This window comes from Dasypus novemcinctus, chromosome 4, assembly GCF_030445035.2.
Source record: "Dasypus novemcinctus isolate mDasNov1 chromosome 4, mDasNov1.1.hap2, whole genome shotgun sequence".
NCBI classification, from domain to species: Eukaryota; Metazoa; Chordata; class Mammalia; order Cingulata; family Dasypodidae; genus Dasypus; species Dasypus novemcinctus.
Window position 1 is genome coordinate 94536522 of NC_080676.1, and position 24894 is coordinate 94561415.

The following is a 24894-nucleotide window of genomic DNA, read 5'->3' on the forward strand; positions in this document are numbered from 1 at the left end:
AATAATTAGATTCCTATTCAGAAGTCAGATGAGATGGTTACTTAGTCATACTACCATACTAATGATGGTTCACCATTTTAGTTTTCTGAATGTGTCAGATATTGTCTGCCTCATTTACTATATATATATATAGTAAACTCATTCTCAAATTCCCTTTCAGGATTAGAAATTGAGAATTTATTTGAAATTTCAGAATATTTCACTCTAATTTGCTGGCACATTATAACCATAGTTAACTGTATTCTAACTGGCATCTTCCAGATTCTGTACCTCTAACTTACATGTGTCTTACAGGACAACAGAGTAAGGACAAGAAATGATAATTAAATTCAAGTTATTAATTATTGGATATAAGTCAGTCTTATTTATATTGAAACTATAAAAGCAACATTCAGTCATATACTCACTAAAACAGGAAAGTAGACCAAGATATTCTACATAGATTTCATAAGCTAGCAAAGTGTTTAAAAGCAGAAATGACCTAGTATTAATTCTGAATTAATCAGAAAGTTAAATAAATTAACTAAGATCAATCTCCTAAAAATTTTAACTATCAATACCTAAAATATTTTACTAAATTTGCTCATATTTTCACATCAAATTAATCATTAGTCTATGATAAAGTGTCCACCATCAATAAAGGAATCACACATTTTATTTTCAGATTTGGAGAACTCTACGCTTTTAAGTAGCCATTATTAAACTAATTTAAAAATATTACTGCCATATTTTATGCAGTTTAAAATGTTTTAGCTTTTTTTATCTAAGGCAGGAGGCTTTTAAAATAAAGTAACATGTTTAGAAGGACAGAGTAAATAATATCTTCGGAGTTTGATATAAATGATCACAGGTATATATTTTAAAATTTCAGTCTTTTCTTCATTGTGTGGTTTTCAATTTAAAAGAGTTTCATGGTATGCAGTAAATCTTAGCTGTTATTTTTAATAGGTAAGAAAAATTCCATAATGCTTTGATACTGCTTCATTTTTCAATTAAAGCCATAGGTGGTACAAAAAATAACTTTTGGGGGATAAGTTGATTTAATATTTAGTAGCCTCTAGATATTAGAAACTGAAATAACTGGACTCACCAACATAACAAATGAAAGATTTTGAAATTGTTAACAGAAGAAAAATCATGATTTTTAAAGGAAATTTTTAACTTACTTGATGAGGGAAATGTCCACTTTAAAAATAATAAAATTGACAAGAAAAAAAATTTAAATACAATTGTCACACCTCCCCAATCAATATGGAAGATGAATCCATCATATGGGAAAAAGTTGAGACTGACTTTGATAGCACATAGTCCTTGACTGCTTCACTGCTTCCCGGTAAGTAAATAAGATTGATACTCAGTGCTGCTCTTACCAGTCAAGTCAAGACTTTCCATTGTGATTTCCATGGAGCATCAGAACTTCCAGCTTCTGTGATGCAGGAGGATTCTGTGAAAGACCCACAGCAAAGTGGTTAAAAAGGTGCTTCAGGAAAACCCTTCAAACAAAGCTGACACATTATCCACTGTCAAAATAATGCCCCACCAAAAAGAATTAATAGTCAATGAAAACAAGGCAAACTATTAAGTGTCTCTATGCTAATATCTAGAGAAAGTGGTCAAAAGTATTTATTGTCAATTTTATCAACAAGACAGGAACTAAGTTTCAATGAGAATTCTGAGATTATGGTTACTTAGACAAAGAACTACAGGACAAATCCTGTGATTAAACTGACATCCTGGCAATTCAAGTCAACCCAACTAAATAAGCTATGATTCAGATGTTAATATCTTATAATTTATCTCTTAAATGTTTTAAAAGACAGTAAACAGAAAGGGGGAGAGAGGAACAAATAGAGGAAAACAGTTAAGTTTCTAGCAACAAAGAATGAAGTAAATATAGGAAAGAGGATTACAATCAGCAAAAGGATATAATCAATTTAAATAGAATATTTTACATTAGTATCACTGCAAAATACAGACATATACCTAAGTCACTGTTTTCAAGAATGAAAATAATCATTTTCACAGTTTCCATGAGACCCACTCATTTAGTTTCTAAGCTGCCTCAGTGAGAATACTAAATCCATACTCAATTAAGAGAGACAATTTCCTGTCCCCTGCAAATTATGACACATTAAGTATCAAAAATGTGTAACACTTCATCTGAGTAATGCTATCTAGAATTAGATGATTCAGTTGTCACCCAGTGCTATTAAAGAAAACCATAGCTAGAAAGAATGAATAAAAGGATTAAATCGTCTCATGACATCACACAACATAGTATTCATTCTGCTTTTATTTTTGAAAACAAGTATAGGGATGAAAGAATAAATCCAGATCTTTGAAGCAATCTACAAAGGAGGCATATGAATACTTTCAAATTAAATGCCTAGGTTTTTACTACATCTTATGAATGAAGCATACAATTCCAAAACTTGATGAAATAAATGGTATGAAAGTCTTTTCTTAAAATTATGATAAAAATAGACTTTTAACATTACTAAAAATACTGCTTTAAGAAAATCTTAAAGCATTTATGATAAACTCATATCATACATTCACCTACTTTTTTTTTCATATAAGGCTACCAGAGAAACGATTAAATACAGTAAAACAAAGTAGTAAAAAATAATTATAAATAAATATCATGTAAATAAAATTGCTATAAACACAAAAATGTATCTAATTTTTACTGCAAAAGTTGGGAATGAGAATTCGTTAATTCTGACAGTATAGGTTTAATTCTTATTTTAGTTTTAAGATCTGTTTACTATTTAGCTTTAAAAATGAGCATATGCTAGCTCAGAAATAAATATGTTAATGCATCCTACATAAAGAACTTCTTTTAGGAGTTCAACAGTAAATTCTCACTAATTTTTAGGTACCCTTATAGATTTGTTTCTATAAGTGAACATATACTTCCAAAATAGATCATAACTACCCATATTTTATTTTCTGCCCAATAACTTATCACCTGTAATGTAAATACTGATAGAAAAAGAGGAGGAGGAGGAGTGGCTATGCTCTATTAAATAAGGGTTTTCAAACTATGTAAACAAAGAAATGAGCCAGCAGAACAGAGGTCAATTTCAAGGCTGAAGATCCTGACAACCACCTCCCTTTGAGCTCTCTGATAGCCAAACTTTCATCTGATTATTACAAATGCCCACATGAGTAGCTTCAAAAAAGCAGTTTCAGCATAAGTTTTTCTGCATTTAAATTACAAGAGCTTCATAGAGTGTTTTGATTTGATGGAAATGGGTGACTATGTGTTGAGTAAAAAAGGCAGCAGCACTCACTGCAGGGGAAATGCCTAAAAATGTGACACAAGCCATCTGAGTAGTGACTTGAATGTGTCCTTGGACCAAAGCCTGGGCAAATTTTCATCTAAGCCACCCCCCTACCTGTCTGGTTCCCTTTAGCTTCATTCAAGCTCCTCCCACTCCACTCCACAGTGGGCTTTGTATTTCTGAGTCCCCATGACGTAGCTGCCACTGCCTCCCTAAGAACGTTCCTTTCATTTTCCAAAGTCTCTATTTCTCACACATGACAGCACCTCCCACAAGATGCATACCTAGAGAGGACTGACCTGGCAAAGCCCAGAATTCCCTCTGAAAATTCTCATCATGGTAGGTAGGACAGCCATCTATTGAGTATCTATTGTTTGCCTCCTATCACAAATATGGCATCTGACTTAGCATCTAAAAATTCTATCTTAAATATCCATTAGCAACCACTCAAATATCCTGAGCCAACAGGCTCTTGGCACAGCTCACACACACTCACTGATTCTTGGGGAGTTGTGTTTTAAAAAGCTTATTATACTAAAAAGAGGTGAGATGCCACTTCTTAAAAAGAGGTGGACTCTCAATTAGCATTAATGTCTGATACAGCATTCAAAGGCACATCATGGCCAGGTTTCTTTCTATGTCAACACTGTGTGTTTTACACCCTTTTGTCACTACTGTACCGTCAGTGCAGAAGAGACTCCAAACTAACCATGTTGCCCACTTACATGGAAGAAATTTTAATCCCTATGAATGACTGCTTTTCTGATGTTTTCATCAATTCTCTGGGTAATGGATTAAGCTTTAACTAACTCATTTTCATACATACCCCTAATTCAATCAAGCCCAATAAAAGTCATTCTAGACTGCGATTATTTGCTAAGGAACAGTTACATTCAAATGAAAAAAAAGGTTTCTGGGCATGATACAGATGCCTTTCCATTTATGGAGGAAGAATATCAACAAAAATAGCCAAACAGCTAGAAAAGGAAATAGATTTTTCCTCATCCTCCTGAAAATAGAATACTAATGTTTTTACACCTAAAGAAAACAAAATGGAGAACTTGAAGAAGCAAATTTTTAAATTATTATTTTAAAGTATGTTTATTTCTAATCTGGTCATCAGCACGACCTTTGAGAGCCAAAACATGACACATACAAAGAGTCTTAATATACTTTCTTCTATGAAATCTTCCATTGGCTTCCTCCATTCTCCTAATATGCATTCCAACCTCCAATTTACAATGCAGGTTTTCCTATCTCCTCTCCTTTATTGAAAGCAATTCTTATCTTTTCCTTAGCTCACTCATTTATATACATGGTCGTAAGTAAACATGTATAAACTTAAATACAAACTCCAAGCTCTTACTTCAACATATCATAACATATTTACAGTAAAAGAAAAAAAAAAATCTTGTGGATTTACCTAAAGCCTTCTCTGCCCTGTGTGTGCACAAGATCCCTCGCCTTTTCCACTACTCTTTTTTCCTTTAATCTCCTCAATGGAAGAATCAGGTACATTATACAATAACCCAGTACTGAAAATGATGCTGTTATACCAGCTATTATACAATTTTTGCCAATGAATTCCATGCCTCAGGTCACTGTGGTACACCATAGAACAAAAGATGCTGATCCTAGAAATGATAAGCTAACATTCTGAGTTCCAGCTAAGTAACTTGCCAAAATAACATAATCTTCATATAGCCAAAGATAATCTCAAGGACAGATTGTTTACACAAACACAAAAAATAAAGTAAAGAAAGTGACAACATAAAGTATGAATAAACACACTTTTGTTAAATCACCTGCCTGTCTTTTATAGTTGAAATCTAAATCACAGCTATTTCCCAGGTATTTTTGGCCAGAAACCAGTCTTAAACTGAAATTACAAGTGTCAACTATGTTGAAAACAGAAATCTGAAGTACGAATCTCTTTCTCAACTTCCCACCACACTTTTGTGCACTCTTCCCGCTGGACTTTTAGAACAGAGTCCCTGTTTTCTGGAAGCTAATAATGTACCTGGCTAATCACATACTTTAGAAAACGCTATGATACATAGCAACATATAATGGATGTAAAAATGATATGCAAAGAAAAAAGTTAGAATGATCAAGAGAACTTTACGCAGGACATGAATAAAGCCAGAACTTGAAGGATGGGTGAAAATTTGGAATACACAGAGTTAGGAAAGAGGAGGGTATTACAGGCACAGGCACATAATGTCTGGGGACAAGCATGGCTTGTTAGAAGGAAGAGAAGGCAGATCGAATTAAACTGAAGGGTTCACACCAAAAAAGCAGGATGCCAAATATGGGCAAATAAAGAGAGAAGGTGATTTGAAATTCTTTCTCTGCATAGTCTCATAAGTAGCAGAGTAAGGTTTGCCACAGGCATTTTAGAAAGCAGTCTTTAGGACCACTTAATATCCTGTAATTGTGGGTCAATTCCTAAAAGCCTCTCTGACTCTTCATTCCTCATGCGCAAAACAAGATAACAATCCTTACCTCTACGGATTGCTTTAAGAAAGATATAAATGCAAAGAACTTGGCATAAACTAAGTACTCAATAAATGTTAGCCATCTCTCACGACTTAAAACTGAATGTTAGAATAGCATTTATTAAAATTACATTATGATCACACTGAAGTTTGCCTTGAATATTCTCATAGCATTCAAAGGATAATTACTACTTTCTCAAATGGCGTTTCAATGTACATTTTATTTTAACTTAGGTGGTTTTAACATATGTTTCGTTCTGGCAGACTGAGCAACCATTTTTTACTTCTACCAATTTCTACGTACATTAGGTAATTTGATAATGTGGATATTTTATTACAACGATCATTTGCCATATGATTGCTCCTTTAAAGACCAAGGTGGAACCGTGAATTTGTGTAGTTTCCATAACTAAAGGTGGGAAATAAGTAGGCATTAGTCCAGTCAGATGGCTTGGCAGGGAGGCACTGAATGCCTCTTTTATAATTCCGTGAACTATATAAATGTGCCTTTGACCTTCTCAGGCAGGGGAAATTACACATTTGAGGCAGAAAGAGTTTCACTTCCATGAAGACTATAAAAACATGCTTGCCAGCAGCTACCACACAGGAACAACTACAGGGAACCCCCAGGTACTTTGGAAAGATTCATTAGCTCAATCAAGCGCACTGAGCACGCAGTTGAAATATAAAGCTTAAAATAATTCCAAACCTGTAGTCTTCCCTTTACAGATTTGTTCAGTTCCAGTAAATCCTGACCTACACATCTGAGGAATTATCCTGTAACTGAAAGGAGGGACTCTGAAAACGAAAACCACTAGAGGAACCTCTGCTCAGGACTACCTTGTCCTTTGAAATAAAGTGTTCCATTTGGCTAGGTCCACAGCAATAATATGCAATGTACAGAAAGCCATACTCTAAAAACAAACAAATTTAGTCCAAAGTCACTAGGTCCAAAAAAAGTCAGTAATTAGCAATTTAAGAAATTCTAACTGGAAAATATTGTGCTACAACAAGGAAAGAACACTAGTCTTTCTCTTTTTGCCTTTATTAATTAGTTATCTCACATAGGTTAGGCAGTTTAACATTTTAAAAAATCAAATAATGCAATAAACCACATTAATAGAAGAAAGGTAAAAAGCTAAATGAATCATCTCAACTGACACAGAAAAGGCATTTTAGAAAATCCAGTGCACCTTCTTGATAAACACACTTGGGAAACTAGGAAGGATACTTCCTCATCATGATAAAAAGCATGTATGAGAAACCCACCACTAATATCATAGTCAATGGTGAGAGACTTAAAAGTATTTTTATATACAGGCAATTTTAAAAATCTGTAGAGGAAACCAAGGAAAAAATCCATTTATAATAAAAAGTGAAACAATATCTATGAAGTAATTAACCAAGGATGTAAAGGTCTTATTTACAAAAAACTACAAAACATTGCTAAAGAAAATGTTTAAAAACCCTAAATAAATGGAAGAACATTCCAGGTTCACAGATTGGAAGAATACATATTATTAGGATGTCAATTTTACCCAAAGCAAAATACAGATTCAACACAATCCCAATCAAAATTCCAACAGTTTTCTTTGCAGAAATGAAAAGGCCAAACATCAAATTTGTATGGAAAGGTGAAGGGACCAAAATAGTGAAAAAGAAGAAGGAAGTTGGAGGACTCACATTTCCTAATTTTAAAACTTGATACAAAACTACAGTAATCAAAACAGCATGGTACTGACATGAGGACAGACATAGTGTGGAATCGAATTGAAAGTTCAGAAATAAACCCTCATCTCTATGGTCAACTAAATTCCGACAAGGGTGCCAAGTTCACTCGATTGGGAAAGAAAAGTCTCTTCACAAAAGAGCTGGGGAAACAGGATGGTCAAATGCAAAAGAATGAAGGCAGACCAACCCCTACCTCACATCTCATAAAAAAATCAATTTGAAATGGATCAAAGACCTAAATTTAAGAACCAAAATTATAAAAATCCTAGAAGAAAACATAAGGAAACATCTTCAAGACCCTGTATTAGGCAATGGTTTCTTAGACTTTACTACCCAAAGCATGAGCCAGAAAAAGAAAAAACAGGTAAATGGTACTTTATCATAAAAGTAAAAAGAAAATTTAAAGAATGAGAGAAAATATTTGGAAATCACATACTCGATAAGGGTTTAATATCCAGAATATATAAAGAAATCCTACAACTTAACAAAAAAAGAAACAATCCTATTTAAAAATGAGTAAAAGGAGGGGAGCAGATATAGCTCAGTGCTTCCCACGTACAAGGTCCTGGATTCAATCCCTGGTACCTCCTAAAGAAAAAAAAAAGGTGGGGGAAGGGGAAGGTTTGAAAAAACATTTTCCCAAAGAGATATACCAATGGTCAAGAAGCACATGAAAAGATGCTCAACATCATTAGCCATTAGGAAATATAAATCTATACCACCATGAGATACAATTTCACACCACTGGAAGGGCTACTATTTAAAAAATGGAAAAAAGCAAGTGTTGAGCAGGATCTGGAGAATGTAAAAGGTTGCAGTCACTGTGGAAAACAAACTAAAAGATAGTTTGGCAGTTCCTCAGAAATTTGAGCATAGAATTACCATATGCCCTAACGATTCCATTCTTTTAAGCTTTTATACTCAAAAGAGTTGAAAGCAGGGATTTTAAACAGATATTCGCACACCAACATTCACCATGGCATTAATCACAATTGCCAAAAGATGGAAGCAACCCTAATGTCCATCAGCTAATGCATGGATAAACAAAATGTGGCACATATACACAATGGTATATTATTAAGCATTAAAAAAGAAATGAAATTCTGATACATGTGACAACATAGATCGACTCTGAAGACATCATGTTGAATGAAATAAGCCAAACCAAAAAGGGCAAATATTTTATGAGCCCACTGATATGAAATAATTAGAATAAGCAAATTCATAGAGTTGGAAACTAGATAGGTTACCGCAGGCCAGGGTGGGGGTAGGGAATGGGGAATTAATACAGAATTTCTGTTGTGGGTGATGGAAATGTTTTGGTAATGGATGGTGATGATCGTAGTATAAAACTGTGAACACAATTAACAGCATGGATTTATTTTAATGTGGTTAAATGGGGAAATGTTACTAGAATGAAAAATTTTTTAAATGGTAATATAGAACTATACGACACAAATAGTGACCCTTAATATAAATTATGGACTACAGTTATTAGCACAATTATAATAATATTCTTTCATCAATAGTAAAGGCAACACACAAATGCAAAGTGTTAATAATAGGGAAAACTGTGGGGGATGTGGGAACCCTATATTTTCTGTATAATTTTTCTGTAAAGCTACAAGTTCTCCAATAAAAAAAATGTTAACACATGCCTTACAGTAACAGCCTCTGTACAGAATAAATGCTCTATTGATAATTAAATCTTCAATAAATGCCCTCTGTATTAGTAGCTATTGGCCCTACATGGTAGTCGATATGTAAAGTAATAAAAAAACTTTTCTTTCAAATCAAGCTTCATTTTGTTTGTATAAAGTTCAACTTTAAAACCTTAAATTTCTGGGAAGTGGACTTGGCCCAATGGATAGGGCGTCTGCCTACCACTGGCCCATGCGCAGTGCTGATGCATGCAAGGAGTGCCGTGCCACACAGGGGTGTCCCCGTGTAGGGGAGCCCCACATGCAAGGAGCGCGCCCCGTAAGGAGAGCCACCCAGCGCGAAATAAATTGCAGCCTGCCCAAGAATGGCACCACACACATGGAGAGCTGACACAGTAAGATGACACAACAAAAAGAAAGAGATTCCCGTGCCGTTGACACCAACAGAAGCAGACAAAGAAGAATACGCAGCAAATGGACACAGAGAAGAGACAATTGGCGGGTGGAGTGGGAAGGGGAGAGAAATAAATAAAATAAATCTTTAAAAAAATAAAAAATAAATAAATAAAAACTTAAATTTCCAGAAAAAAGAAAAAAACATTTCCAGAAAAAAAGAAAAATCAAAAGATATATTCTTCAAGTACTTCTATTAACAGACTAAACATTTATGCCTCTGTCACTAATTCCAGTATAGTGACATCTACAGCACAATATTATACCCCTCCAGGGGCTACCAATTACATGGAACACAGGAATAACAGTAAAAGGCAAATCCTGTATCAGTCCTAGAGCCACCTACAATGGCCACGGTTCTCAAAATTGCTAGTATTTTGAAATTTTAACTTATTGCTAACAAAATCAGATTTTGTCATCTTTCAAGTAAAAAAGGAAACTCACTGTAAAAGCCTTATTCAGATGGGGTAATAATCAGCCACAAAGGTAAATTTTATCTACACTGGCTTTTCTGAAGCAAAAATAATAGATACATATATTTTGCCTACCCAGCATATATTCCCCTATTTCCTGGGAAATACACTGATTTGGGGGAAAATACTCCTCCTCGTTAATAGTCTATTTGATTTTAGTGCAGTGGTTTTTAACCTTTTTTTGTTCCACAGATGGTGAAAACCATGATCTCCTTACTAAGTCCACACTACACTGTGTATTATTTAATAAATAGATCACACCCACACCAACACATCCCCCCAAGAATAATGTGTTTTTTTGGATTTAAATTCAAACTCATGGACCCACTGTCAAGAATCTCCATTTTAATGGGACTGACCTAATTCTCCCCAAGTGACAGGAATAGAAGCATCACCTGGGCTTGACCAATCAACTTATTCCATTTCCCTGGATACGGGATTAATTGAAGCATGGGCATGAAACCTGAATCCAGGCACAGTACTTTTAATAACAGTCATGCTGCATTTTCTTATTACAAGTCTCTAACTTAAGGAAAAAAAAGAATAATTTACAGTTTTGTGTAATAAGAGAAAAAGAACATAAAAAGCATTAGACCACGTACATACCTCTTCAAAAGAAATGAAATGGAGTCTTGATTTACTTTACTATATTCTGAGTGCTAATTTCAACAAACATTCAAAATTTCTGGAACATTACAGCATTCTATAAGATGTTTATATTTTAAATCTCTACTGCTACAGTATCAATTTCCCCTTTAATTTATAATTCCTATAAAGAGAAGTTTAATTTCAACACAAACACTGAAAATTGGTAAATATTAATTTGAATTGCCAAACTACTTCTAAGAACATTTCCAATGTTCTGAAATTTCCTATGCATGCTTGTATTCTTATCCATACTTAAGTGGTTAGCAACATACCATTCATTCTCCATGCAAGGTTATGGCCTAGAATTAGTTGAGAACAGTGTTGTGGTTAGGTGAGAGTTACCACACCTCTGGTAATACATAAGTAATTTTTGAATAATTAAACTATATAAACATCAAAACTAAAATATGCAGCATATTTACATGTGAACATGCACACACAACCAAATACACAAACCTCAAAGTACCGAGCTCTATGGATACTCATATTCTAGACAAGGTGCTTGCTGCAATTTAAAAGCAACAATACAAATAACGTGTTTTTAATTTGGTATTAAGATGAATACCAAGAAATGAGTATCATTTAAATGTAAACTCAGACCTACGATTTCTATCCAAACAGCCATATCAACAAGGTTTCTACAGTTTTCAGGAAATGTCAAAGCCTATTTTGACAACAGTGCTACAACTGAACTTTGGGGCCAAACAATAACAGGAAGAATTGAATAGCAATTCACCTTAGATTCTGACTCTGGCATGTGGTTCACAGCCTTAATGAATCTAGTCAGTATCAAAAGTTTCATAACAAATTTTTGGAAATCTTCAAGTACTCAAGAAAAATGGCATTATATTGGTTATCCCGTGTAAAAGTGTGTTCCTAAAGTCTATACTAAAAATAAGTATATTATCTTATAGTAAAAACATTGCTAGTAATGAAATAACTTTATCTTATTTTAATTAGTAGGTTCCCTTTTTCCAATACCTCTCATTCCCCATCTTTCCTCCACAGCAACCACTTTAGTAGGTTTGCTGAGTATTTTAAGAGCTAATTTTATGTAGAACTCAAAATGGTATACTAAATAACAGAGGTAGGGGGAAGTGGATATGACAGGTAGAGGGAAGCTCAAGTGACAGAGCTTCTGCCTACCAAATGGGAGGATCTGGGTTCAATCCCTGGGGCCTCCTGGTGAAAATGAGAAAGTATGCCCATGCAGCAAGCCAGTGCAAGGGTGAGTGCCCATGTGGTGAGGGAGTGCCCGCGTGGTGAGCCAATGCCCCATGCAAGTGAGTCATGCAGCAAGATGATGATGCATCAAAAGAGATACAAGGGGAGAGTCAAGGTGATGCCCAGCAGAAATCAGGAACTGAGGTGGCACAATTGACAAGGAACCTCTCTCCACATCACAGGTCTCCAGGATTGAATCCCAGTGAATCCTAGAGGAGAGAAAATGAGAAGAGAAAACACAGACAGCAAGAACAGCAAGGTGGGAGGAGGGGAAGGGGGAACAATAAATGAATAAATCAATCTTTAAAAATAAATAGAAGTAGAAAAGTAGAACAGAAGTAGAAAAGAGGACAGATGCTGTAAAGAGGGAAACTCCAGGTTTTTCTTTTAAAGTTCTAGAATAAGAACTCACTACTTGAATTTTCTTATCTATATCCTGTTTTTAAAGCAAAATGGAACTGGAAATTTAAATTCTCTGCCACACTGCCCCTACATCCTGAACTTAAGAAAAGGTCACTTAAATTCTTAGTAGAAAGGATGGTAGAAACTGGGGAAGGAACAGACAAGGAGCTGATGAGGCTGACAATACTGAGATATCATATTATGCTTTTCAGAGACTCCAAAGTAGCACACTGCCTAAATTTCTTTCTACCCCCCAACACTCAACTACTCAACAAAGAGACTCTAACAAACACACAAAACTACTTACTTATATGTTACACTGAGATTTAAAAACAGAAGAGTTAAAGTGCTACAGAATTGGCCCTAAACAAAACTGCTTAAGAGGTTTGTTGTCCTCTAATTTTCTCAAAAATCCCCCCTTCCCAAAAGGTCTCTCACCTCAACACTGGTGTGTTCACTTTCCACCACCTTCCCATAAAAATTTGCTCTTGTATGACTGACTAGGAATGTTTACAATACTAACAGTCTAGGAAGTTTAAAATTGCATGCTAATAGGCATTAAATCAGAGTAATAAATCTCCTAATATGGATTTATCAGGGAAGGTACATGAAATCACATGCACAGATTTGTAAGTTACCATGGTCACCATATTACCCATTTAGATCACTGAAAGGTAGTATCTATAGTCTAAGTTTAGTAGTATTAATTGGGATGAAGAGAAGTATCAAAGTAGAGAACAGAGGATGCCTACCTTAACTGAAATGTATATAAAAAGCTTTCAATGCAATATGCGTCAGCACTATGACATATTTGAAAAGAAATCAGCATTAGGACACATGCACTCATTGTACAGCAAGAAGGGATGAGAGCCCTGCTCTATCTGGTGCTGTCTACATTAGGCAAGGACAGTAAGAAGAATTCAAAGTGCCTCTAGACCAGATTGTAAGAGGTTATGGAAAGGGGTAAGCAACCCTGCTGGGGACAGAATGGCTGAAGGAAATAAAAATGTTACTGGAAGAGAAGTGCTGTTTTCATATTTTTTCAAGGGTCTCATAAGCAAGAAGCAGCAGACAAAATGTGTATGGTGGTTTCAGAGTGTAAAACTGGAATCAATAAGCAGATGTTTTAGGAGGCAGTTTGGGGGGTTCAGTATGAGGAAACCATCAAATTTGTCCAAACAATGAAATAGTTCCTCTTTTGAGATTTCTCTTTTGGTAGAGGTGCTTAAGCAGATCCTTGAGGATTTGTTATATGAGAATTCAAATCGGGCACTAAAGTTTCATCTCTAAACCTTAGAGTCCAAGATCCTAACATTCTAAGATTCTCTAGCTTTCTGAAAACAAAGCAAATGGGAGTTAGAAGCCTAATGCCTGGCATCCATGGTGGCCGGCAACCACAAGGAACAGCATCCACAGCTCTATCCTCTTGCTCCAACCGTCAAACGGGATAGGATGATAATGTATCAAAAGAGAGTTTAGATTAACTGCATCTTTTTTTTTCTTATTTTACTTTTTATTGTATTATAACATACATTAAGAAAAGTGTGCAGATCATAAATGTATATGAATTTTCAATAACTGAAGCGTTGATGTATTCAGAGCTCAGATCAGGTAATAGTACATCACCAGCAGCCCAGAACATCTCTCCATGCCTTCTTTCACATAGGCTGGAGTACAAATACATAGATTATTTAACCTCTTTTTGTACTTGACATAAATACAATCAAACAGTATGTACTTTCTTTTTACTGGCTTTTGATTTATTTATTTATTTTTGTCTTTTTTTTTTTTTAAGATAAATAGATCATACATAACGTTACATTAAAAAACGTAAGAGGTTCCCATATACCTCACTCCCCACTTGCATCGTAAATCAAAATTAATATTAGTATCAACTGGTCAAACTAGTTAGGAAATTTGGAACTAATCATATGCTACTTTCTAATCAAATGATCATATGGATCTAAACATATTATCAAAAGATTTAATTTCGTGATCAAATATTAAGCTTATGCTCATAATTTCACCAAATGAAATTAAATATAAGAAACTCTAACTAAATACTCTCATTATACAGCTTCATAGAATTGTTATTTGGAATTCAAAGCACTTTATGGACATGCAAAGCTATCAAAAATTATTATAGAAACAGGTATTTCCCCCATTTTATACATTAAAGAAACAAAGCCACCAATAGCTACAGTTATACACATGAACTGTACAAATAAGAATAAATCTCAACAGAATTAATCATTCAAGTACCAGACTTCTCTAAGGGCATGAATTTTGTATTTTTTAAAAATTCAGTATTTTATGAACATCCCAAAAGAACAGGCTACTAATTGTCAGAAACAAAAGGATTTTTCAGTTTCTCACATTTGACTAGGAATTTTTTTCTAGTTTACGTCTTAGACTTAAGTCCATATTTTTATTTCAGTATTTTAAGAAATGTGCCTTTAGCATATTTTTCACTGAACTTGCAGGGTGAAGAAAGTGCCCTGGAATTGATCAAAAGGTTAATATCTTGGTAGAATTAACATTCCTTATAATGGACTTCCTATGAGATTCTTCAATATTTTCCTTCTGCCAAGTGGACATTCCTCTTCAGTTAAAATTCCACTGCACACAGATAACTACTACTTTGATATTAAATGAGGAATATTTTATCAAATGTGGCTCTTTTTATAACTGTACATTTCCATTGTGTGAACCTTTCTCTGAAGATTATCCCAAACATCTGACATAAAACAAAAAACAAATAAAACTCTCACAAATCTTCACTTTAAAATCCTACTTCCTCAATAAAAATGAATTTCAAATAAATTACTGGTAGGTACTCCTAGACACCTCCAAAACTAGAAGGTACAAATGAACAAGTACAGGTCAGCATTTCTAAGTTTTCACCAAAGGTTCTCGCGAGGATCTGGAATTGACGAATGTTAGCCAGCTCTTGATTGTTACTGCTAAGAAGACAACCGGAGCTAAGTATTCTCAAAACCATTTTCTGGAGTACTGAATCTTCCCATAAATGAATTTTTTGAACATGATATAATATAAGCAAAAATAATTTGAAAAGATCTTTGTTAGCTAAGGCAAATTGACCTGGGACTATAGGTCACTATGGATAATCCATGATAGCAAAAACAACAAATTCATGTACTGGTAAATATGTTAAAAGTCCCTTAATGAAAAAGACAATGTCTTTAAAACAGAATTCCAAAACTTGTCTGAAGTTGTTGTTATTATTAGTTTTCTTCCTCTTTAGCCAAATTCTAAGCAAGGAGAATGGTTTTAGCCCAAACATGAAAGGATAAAACTTCACTATCAAAAACAATGCTTGAGAGTCAGAGAGACAGATAAAGCAGATACAACCCCCAGATATTGGTTCCTTTGAGGGCTAAAGAGACCCATGGGAGTTATGGTCATGGCCGATGGGGTTAACTACCAGGGCAGATGGCCCCTCTTTGGAAATGGTGTTTATGTGGGATGAATCTGGACTCAGATGGGATCTCCCTTCATAAGACTTTCATGCTAATGTGCTGGAGGTGCAGTTAATGTTGGGGTTTAAGATATATTTAGGGGATTTGAATCTCTGGACTGACAATGTAATAGCCAGATCCTGAGCCTCAACAGACTCCAGCACCTACAATCTGATTTATTGGACTTACCACACTCAGCTAAGATGGAGGTGAAGAAGGACAACCACCACACCATGGAGCCTAGAGTGATTACAACTGAAAATGGGAGGATTGCATCCAGCATCCAGGTGGAATCTGAGCCTCCTCTTGACATAAAGGTGCAATGGACACAACCAATCCAGTGTCCACATAGAAGAGGTGGCATTGGATTGGGAAAAGTGGACATAATGGACAAAGGGTATGGGGAAAGGCAGGAAGAGATGAAAGGTGGAGGCGTCTTCGGGACATGGAGCTGCCCTGGATGGTGCTTCAGAGGTAATCACCGGACATTGTAAATCCTCACAGGGCCTACATGATGGAATAGAGGAGAGTATGGGCCATGATGTGAACCAATGTATATGAGGTGCAGAGGTGCCCAAAGATGTACTTACCAAATCCAATGGATGTGTCATGATGATGGGAACGAGTGTTGTTGGGGGGGGGGAGAGGGGGGGTGGGGGGGTGGGGTTGAATGGGACCTCACATATATATTTTTAATGTAATATTATTACAAAGTCAATAAAAAATAAAAAAAAATAAAAAAAAAAGAGTTAACAGAAAAAAAAAAACAAAAAAAAAAAACAATGCTTGATTAAAATCTAGATGCCCTAAACTAAGACATTTATTTGAAACTTTTTTTTTAACTTTTCTTCTTCTCAGACCACACAGATCTAGGGTGATTTTCTTGTTTCCTTTAATCTAAATATTTTTTCTCATTCTTATCCAAGTGCCTAGGGCACTCTGTAAGGTAGAAGAGATTAGGTAACAAACTGATGTGCAGAGTGAAAAGGTGGTATTACCCTACAATGAGGGAAAAGGTGAGTGTCCTGGTGGGGAGGGGTGAGGAGGAAGTTGAACATGGTATTCAGTTTAGGTGGCAGAGATTCAGTTTGAGGTCTCTTTTACATGGAGTGCTGTGTAGAATGAACCAGCAGGGTTTGTATCATCCAAATCCACACAGGATGTACCTATGGCTGAGAGATGTTGCCCAGGATACTCACCTAAGGAGAATGGGGAGAGCAAGGGTGATCAAGGGCTGAAATCTCAGGGAGCCCTCACAGTCTACCTTCTAACAGTTCTTTCATCTTTGTGAGAAGAATTAGGACAAAAGCATGACTGATCAGCACCTTTGTCCATAACTGACACTGTTATTTCCAGAAGCTGGTATGATCTGTCGTCAGGACATACTAATCCTGAAGATCCCTGTCCCTGCAGCACAAACCTACCTGTAGCATACAGCATCTCTCCCTCAACTTTCCCAACTTTCTCCTTACATTTACAATCCCATACATTTGGAAAGATCTCTATACCCTGAAGATTATTTAACTCACTGAATTTTGGCCCTTTGGCCACATCGTATCTTATCCTATTTAAAATGAACCAGTTTAAACGTGAAAGATAAGCTGACTGCTTTGGGAAGCAACATACAGAGCAAACTCATCAGGATGAGGCAAACCTTAACATCACTTTCCCTATTTCTCACTCCAGAAATGTAAGTAGCTCAGTTCAAAATAATTTAGGCAATCAAAACAAGAGCTGCCCCTGCCCGTGCCCCCGACAGTGTGGCTTAAGGGGAAGGAGAACATATTCAAAGATAAAGAATAGATGCATTTACTCTGAGACATTTGTTAATTGGCACTTGTACAGACTTCAAAAGGTTTCCAGAGAGCCACTTTCTTTTATATCAGTCCTTCTCAATTCTCACTACAAAATATAATCATGAGTAAAACTTTAAAAAACGCAGATGCCCAGGCCCTTCCTTAAACCAATTAAATTAGAATCTCTGGGTTTGGTCTCTGGTATCTGTAGTTCTGAAAGCTCCTCTGCTTATTCTAATGTGCAGTAAAGTTTGAGAACCACTACGGGTATGCAAGGACTGAACTGACACAAATTAAGCTTTAAAAAATTGATAGTGCTTACCACTGATAAGCTCAGATAAGTAAAGCAAGGGATGAAAATGGTGACAGGTAATATCCAATCAGACCAGTTAGGCTTATTCTCTTTTAGTGTGAGACTATGCCTCTACCTTCCCAGGCATCTCACCTATTTATTGCCATTAAGTCACAGGTATGAATAGATTTGACTAAAAGAAAAAGGTGTTAGAAGAAACTCTCAATACATACAATGCAGAGTTGTCTTCATATGCATAAAGCAGCAAGGATGAAATGCTGTGATGTGTGCAACAGTCACACTGTCCTATGTCCTCTACCACATTTTACAGCCAAAAACATGTTTTGTAACATAGCTGTCATTAAGGATACCTTCTGTGCTGCAGTAGTGGGGGGGGGGGGGGGGGAAGAATTTCTTTCTGTATCTACTAGGTTGCAACCAAACATATGCCATGATCATTACAAATAGATGAAACAGATACCAATGGAACGTTTGTAAAAAGAAAAAAAAAAAGAGAAAAAAAAAAACCCATGTCCCAAAGTTAACTGTTATTGTCTTCAACAGTTAAAGTTTAAAAGTTAAACAGTTTAAAACTTACTGTCTTTAACAGACTAATGAAAGGGTAGTAAAAGGATAGGAGGAGGGGATATACTCTCTGTCAGACTGCCCAATTTATTTCAAAAGGAGTATCCTTTTAAAACATCATTCCACAATGCTGCTCCATATCATGTGCATAAGAATTAAGTAAGAGACTACTATATCTTTGACCCTATATTAAGAGATGATCTTTCAATGAAGAAATAAGTGGGGATTTATATATTAACAAAGTGCAGATAATTTTAAAATAAAATTTCTTTTTGTCTTTGCTTTGTTTTGTTTCTTCCTCATTAACAATTAACTTCCAATTCGGTTTGCAGTTTTCTTTTGCAAAAGAAGTGTTAAGGGACAAACCTACTGAGAAGAACTGGGAAACTTAACTTCTCAAAACACTCAAAACACATCCTCAGCTCCGAAAATTTCGTACAAAGAGACCCAATAAAATCTTACCAGAAAAAAAAATTGCTTAACTACACTAAAAACTGTAGGCTTCCCAGAGCTCAGATCTAACATTTAAAAAGTAAACACTTCACAATTATAAAGAAATAAAAACCTTTCTTTCTAAAGATTAAGAAGGAAAAAAATGCTGTTTTTGAGGAACATGACAGTTTTCTATCCAAAAAGATCTTTCCCTCAGGTTCTAATATAATACATATTATGAAAGTTTCTAGTCACTCTTGTAGGTTCACATTTTACTTTACCGTTGGAAAATGAACTCCAAAGGTACTAAGCTTTCAGAGAAAACAGTATAGACAAATTGCATATCTGGACCAAAGAATTGGTAAAATTAAACATAAAAAGACCTTAAAAATGAGTGATTACCAACTACTTATAGCTGTGACACCTACTTTTGTTTGTGGTTCAATTTCAAAATGCTTTCTGATGTCTTGTGAATGTTATTAATTATGTCACAGCACTCTCTGAGATGACTGCAGAGTTTATTAAACTAAATTTGGAAATAACCTCAATGAACTCTAAAAACTGATGTTGCCTCACATAAAAAATTGTATATACAGGAAATAGTTGAGGAAAAAATTATTTAATCTATTTCAACTTCTTTCTTTACTAAGAGGCTTGAAATGGCTAGTTTCACATTCTGACATCTGAGTTGGGATATATTTTACTTATAAAGAAATTGGATAATATGTTTTATTTCTATTCCACTATAAGAAAAAGGAAGAAGCATCTGTTAAATATACTTTATTTCTACATGCACACAATTTTCATTTATAATCAGCAACTATTTAATACTTTTATACCCAATTTTATAAAAAAGATGAAATTCTTCATATTTTTCTGTATGTCTTAAAAATGTTAAGCATTTATATCATAATTTTTTAAAAAATACGGAGCCCTCCAGTGGCCAAATACTTATATATTACCATGATAAAATCATGACATTCTACTGACAGCATTAGGTGCCACCTCCTTATAAACTAGGTTTGTCCCATAATTAAAGAAGAAAACTGTTTCAATTAATTTTGTTTATAAATAACAGGATGTTACAAAAATGATGAGCATTTCCCAGTGTTATAGTATGTGCTCTTATTACTAGTTATTATAAAAAGAAAAAAACTCTTTCAAAATGTACTCAATATCAAAATAGGCATTAAAAGAAAAAAAGGAAGCAACCTTTTCAGATTTCAACGAACAACCCATTTAAAAGATACGATAGTTCTTTGTATTCTCTTCACCCCCACAAGAACTAAAACTATTTTACATTCTTAAGTATTATTTTCTAAATTATTTTATAAGTATTCTCTTCAAAATAGCCATGGCTATCAATTCCAAGATAAAATCTATCTACAAAAGAAGAAAATGTTTTATCTATTTAATCTTAGAAAAAGTAGATGTTAAATGATGGTCAACCACACAAAAATTACAGATACTATATTGAAATATATTATTCCTCAATGACCATATGTTAGATGGTAATCAAATTAAATAAATTCACTGTGTATCAAAATTGTTGCTTATGGGATCTATCAATATTCTCCCTCGATACTCTAATTGCTACTACTACTTAATACCTACATAAAAACCAATTAAGCTTCTAAACAAACCAATAATTACAAAAACAATCTCAGGACCTCCTCATCAGTGTTCATCTCTTCTCCTTAGAGATACTTAAACTTTCCTTTATATTTGGAAAATAATCAGAAAATGAATTCTACTGCCCAGGATCATCAGAAAGAAGGATGCTAATCAAACAGGCATTGTCTTGAACATCTACTAGATTCCGGAAACTTTCACTGGAAAAGACTCATTTAACTGTTAAAGTGATGCTATAAAATAGGGTGGAAGCTCGACTCCAAAATGGCCCCCAATGATTTACCTCCTGATAATGCTCTTTCACGCTAAACAGGGTTGATGTGTCACCAGTAGATACTGTAGAAATTATAAGACTGAGAATTATTAGGAGGCTAAGTCAAAAAAGGCACTGTAGCTTCTGCCTTGACCTCTCTTGGGCCTTGGGCTGCTTGCTGTAGGGAATTCCAGCTGCAGTATCATGAGGACATTCAAGCAGCGCCCTATGGAAAGGTCCACATAGCAAGGAACCTCACCAGGCCTCCTGCCACCCAGGTGCACATTTACCAAGCAAGTAGGTGAGTCTTGGAAGTGATCCTCTAGACCCAGCCAAGCTCTCACATGACTGTAGCTCAATATGTACATCTTGACGGCAACCTCCTGAGACACCCTGAGCCAGAATCACCAACTAAGCCACTTGCAAATTCCTGCCTACAGAAACTGTGAAATAATAAATGTATATTATTTTAAGTCCCTAAGTTTCAGGTTATCTTGCTAGACTTCAGTAGAAAACTATTACATATTGATAATATATTGTCTTTATTTTAACACAAGAGTCTGAGACTGTTTAAGACTTTAAATATCTCTAGGAAGAAGAACAGTTTATTTTTGTTGAACCATTACTACTCTCCTTGTTATGAATTGTTTGGCCATTTCCCAAAAAAGATTAAGCTGTAATATTCCAGATTTTCTGATAACCCATATGGAACACTTCTTTCAGCTTTGCATGCTAAATAGATTAACTTAATGAAGTTATTAATTCTCTATAAAAAAATAAAGAATTATTGACTACATAATACAATCATCATGTCTTGGTTAATGAAATCATTCCCAAATTTGTAATATGACCAGAACTTATTTGTAAGTAAAAAGTACTTTAATATCACAACCTGTCTCTGGAGCTCTAGAAAAGAGTATGGTAGTACAGCAAATAAAATGTTTTAACTTATCAGTTATACTCAATGAATTCATAGCACTTATTATGTGTTGGACCCTATTCTAAATGTTTGGTATTAATTCCTTTAACATTCAAAACAATACTATATTATTATCCTCATTTTACAGATATGGAGGTATGGAAAGGTTAATAACTTTTTAGAGGTAACACTGATATTCAATGACAAATCCATGATTGAACTCTGGAAGTCTGGCTTGTAAGCCCATAGTTTTAACCACAAACCTACACTGGCTCTCAAAAACTGTAATTTATTTCATAAAGTAATACATGTAATATAAAGACCATGTGGTTTGAAAAGAACATAAGTTTAAAAATCAATTCTACCACTTCCACATGCATCACTTAACTATTCAAAACCTGTTTGTCTCATCTGAATGTGGGGATAAAAATAGGCTAAGTTTTTATTTTTATAGTTATAAAATGAAAACACCTGGTACAGTGCCTAACCTGTAATCAATAATCATTTGTCTTATCTCTGATAAGAGATAAGATTGATGATAAAACCAAAAAGCTAAAGCTTCAGGGCATTCGTTTGCACAAACCCCACCCACTATAGCTAATTTCAATTTTGTATTTGTTTTCTTAAAGAGGGCCTTCAAATTGCACAACCTTCAGACTCCACAAAACCTAGATCTACCTCTGCTCTTCCCATTAATAATTTCAACATTAAAGCAAAATGGTTCTAGTTCAGGGTAGGATAGAATAAACACACTCCACCTATTCCATCCTACTCAAGGTAAAAACTGGAAAGAATGAATGGAGCACCTATTTAAGTAACAGAGAAATATGGAAACCCCTCTTAATTTTTTTCTCTCTGCTTCCCAGGGTTTGTCCTGGATAAGTACACAGTTGTGGGAATTGCATGAGAGTATAGCAACTAAAGCCCAAGTGTTTTGTTGTTGTTGGGTTTTTGTTTTTATTTTTCTATGAGAGAACCAAAAGAAGAAAATCAGAAAGTCACAGAGAGGAAGGAGCTAGGAAAAGTGACCACTTAAAAGTTATTTGTGAACTCTTGGCTTCATCCCAAGCTAAACATGCACGGATCTATTCCTCCATAGCTTACAGACATTGAGAACTGAACTACAGGATAGAGCACTGCCCAATTCCCAGACAGGCCACTGGGTGGCACATAAGTGAGACAAATACAAATAGCACAGAAGTATTAAAAAACTGAACTGACATAGGAACCACAACTCAAAGAGGACTAGTTGGAACTTGTAGACTGAACCTAACTGGGTCAAATGCCTACTAAAACAAAAATATCAACTTTTTCCATAGGAGGTAAACAAAACTCAGAAAAAATCCAAAATTATACAAAGAAACAGGAAAATCTCTACTTGTATGGATATAAGACAGTCAACCGACATCAAGGCTGGCATGACACAAATGTTGAAATTATCTGACAAAGACTTTAAAGCAGCTGTCATAAAAATGCTCTAAGAAATAAGGGGAAGCACTCTTGCAAAGGATGGGAGAAAAAGGAGCTAGAGATGAGATACAAAATTGTGCAACCATTCTGGAAAAGAGTTTAGCAATTTCTTATATAAACATTTGTACTTATATGACACAGCAACCCAGACCTGGGTATTAACCCTTGAGAAAGGAAAGCTAATTCTCACAAAAAACCTGTAGGAGAAAGTTTATAGTGGCTTTATCTACAACTGCCACAAATTGGAAACAATCAAATGGGTGAACAAATGAACTGTGGTGTGTGTATGTATATATATGTATATATATCACATATATATATATCAAGAAATACTTCTTAGCAGAACAAAAGAATGGAATATTGCTATAAGCAACAACTTGGATGAATCTCAGGCATTATGTGAAGTGAAGTAGCCAGTCTCAAAGGGCTATGCTACACACTACATAATTCCATGTATATAACATTCTCAAAAACACAAAACTCTAATGATGAAGTGGTTGCCAGGAGTTAGAGCTAGAAGTGTGCAACTGCAAATGGATAGCACGAGGAAGTTTTTGGCAGTGATGGAACTTTTTGAAATCTTAACATGGAAGTATGCAAAATCAATACTTATTTTAAAATTTTTACAATATTACATACACAAAAGGTCAATTTTACTGTAAATTTTAACGGTTGAAATTAGGAAAAAAATTAAAGCTTTTTAAAAAGCCAAAGTTTAAAAAGAACAGGAAAAAATAAAATACAGTAGGTTTATATAAATAAAAGCACTTATAAAGAATGGCCTATCAATCAATACTGGAAGTTACTCCCTAACCAGGCTTTTGGCCCACTGCACTCAGGCCAGTGAAATCAACTGATCTGTATTAGGGCTGAAAATGACTTACAAAGGTGTAATCCTACCCAATATGCTTCTTGTTCTACTATGTATACAAGAGCAAGACCAAAATAGCACATGGAAAGAAAATCAAAGAACACTGTGGCACTGTCAGTAATCAGGCAGTAGTCCAGATCTTCAAGCTGAACCATACACATATTACCGGAGATAAGACAATACTTTGCCAGGAAACTTTAAGCTATATTCTCTGTGACGCTACAGTGTTTTTACTTTTCTCTGCCACATTAAAAAAGAAGGTGGGCAGCTTCCACTTCCTGAAAGATGGCATAGATGTACATGTCCCTCTTTCTCCCACTAATTACAACTAAAAACCCTGGATATAATATATAAAGCCAAATATAAGACTGAAGAGTGGAAAGAGGTAGCAGAACAACTATTGACTTTGGGACCCTGGGAACAACATGGTGGTGAATTCCCTGGGTTTTCTTTTTGGCTCCTATATCCCAGACTTGGAGCTGAAGAAGCTGTCAACCAGGAAACACTTGGAGCTGAAGAAGCTGTCAAACAGTGCGTACACACTCACACACACACACACACAGAAAAAGGCCCAACAACAGTCTGCTCTCCAGCCAAAGGACTAGGAGAGGGGCAGCCTAATAAAATAGAAAATTTTTAAACAATCTTCGCTCTACATAAGCCAACTGTCATAAGAAAAAAAAGAGACCCCCCCCCCCACCTCCAACAATACGAAGGATAACTAGACTTCACTCTCACCAGGCCATAAAGTTGAGCTCCAACCCCTGCACTGGGGTGGTATCAGAAAA

General features: G+C 35.1%; 1 protein-coding gene across 14 annotated transcripts in view; it reads right to left on the reverse strand.

Annotated features, from left to right (window-relative positions):
• BBX (BBX high mobility group box domain containing) overlaps positions 1 to 24894 on the reverse strand; it is a 282876-nt gene that overhangs the window by 165737 nt on the left and 92245 nt on the right. For 13 of the 14 annotated variants that reach the window (XM_004477500.5, XM_004477495.5, XM_058295903.2 and 10 more), the window contains one exon: positions 1371 to 1444. The gene's annotated coding sequence lies outside the window, so the exon portion shown is untranslated. Of the gene's footprint in view, positions 1 to 1166; positions 1185 to 1370; positions 1445 to 24894 lie in introns of those variants that run through there. The other variant, XM_058295901.2, reaches the window with a different exon arrangement.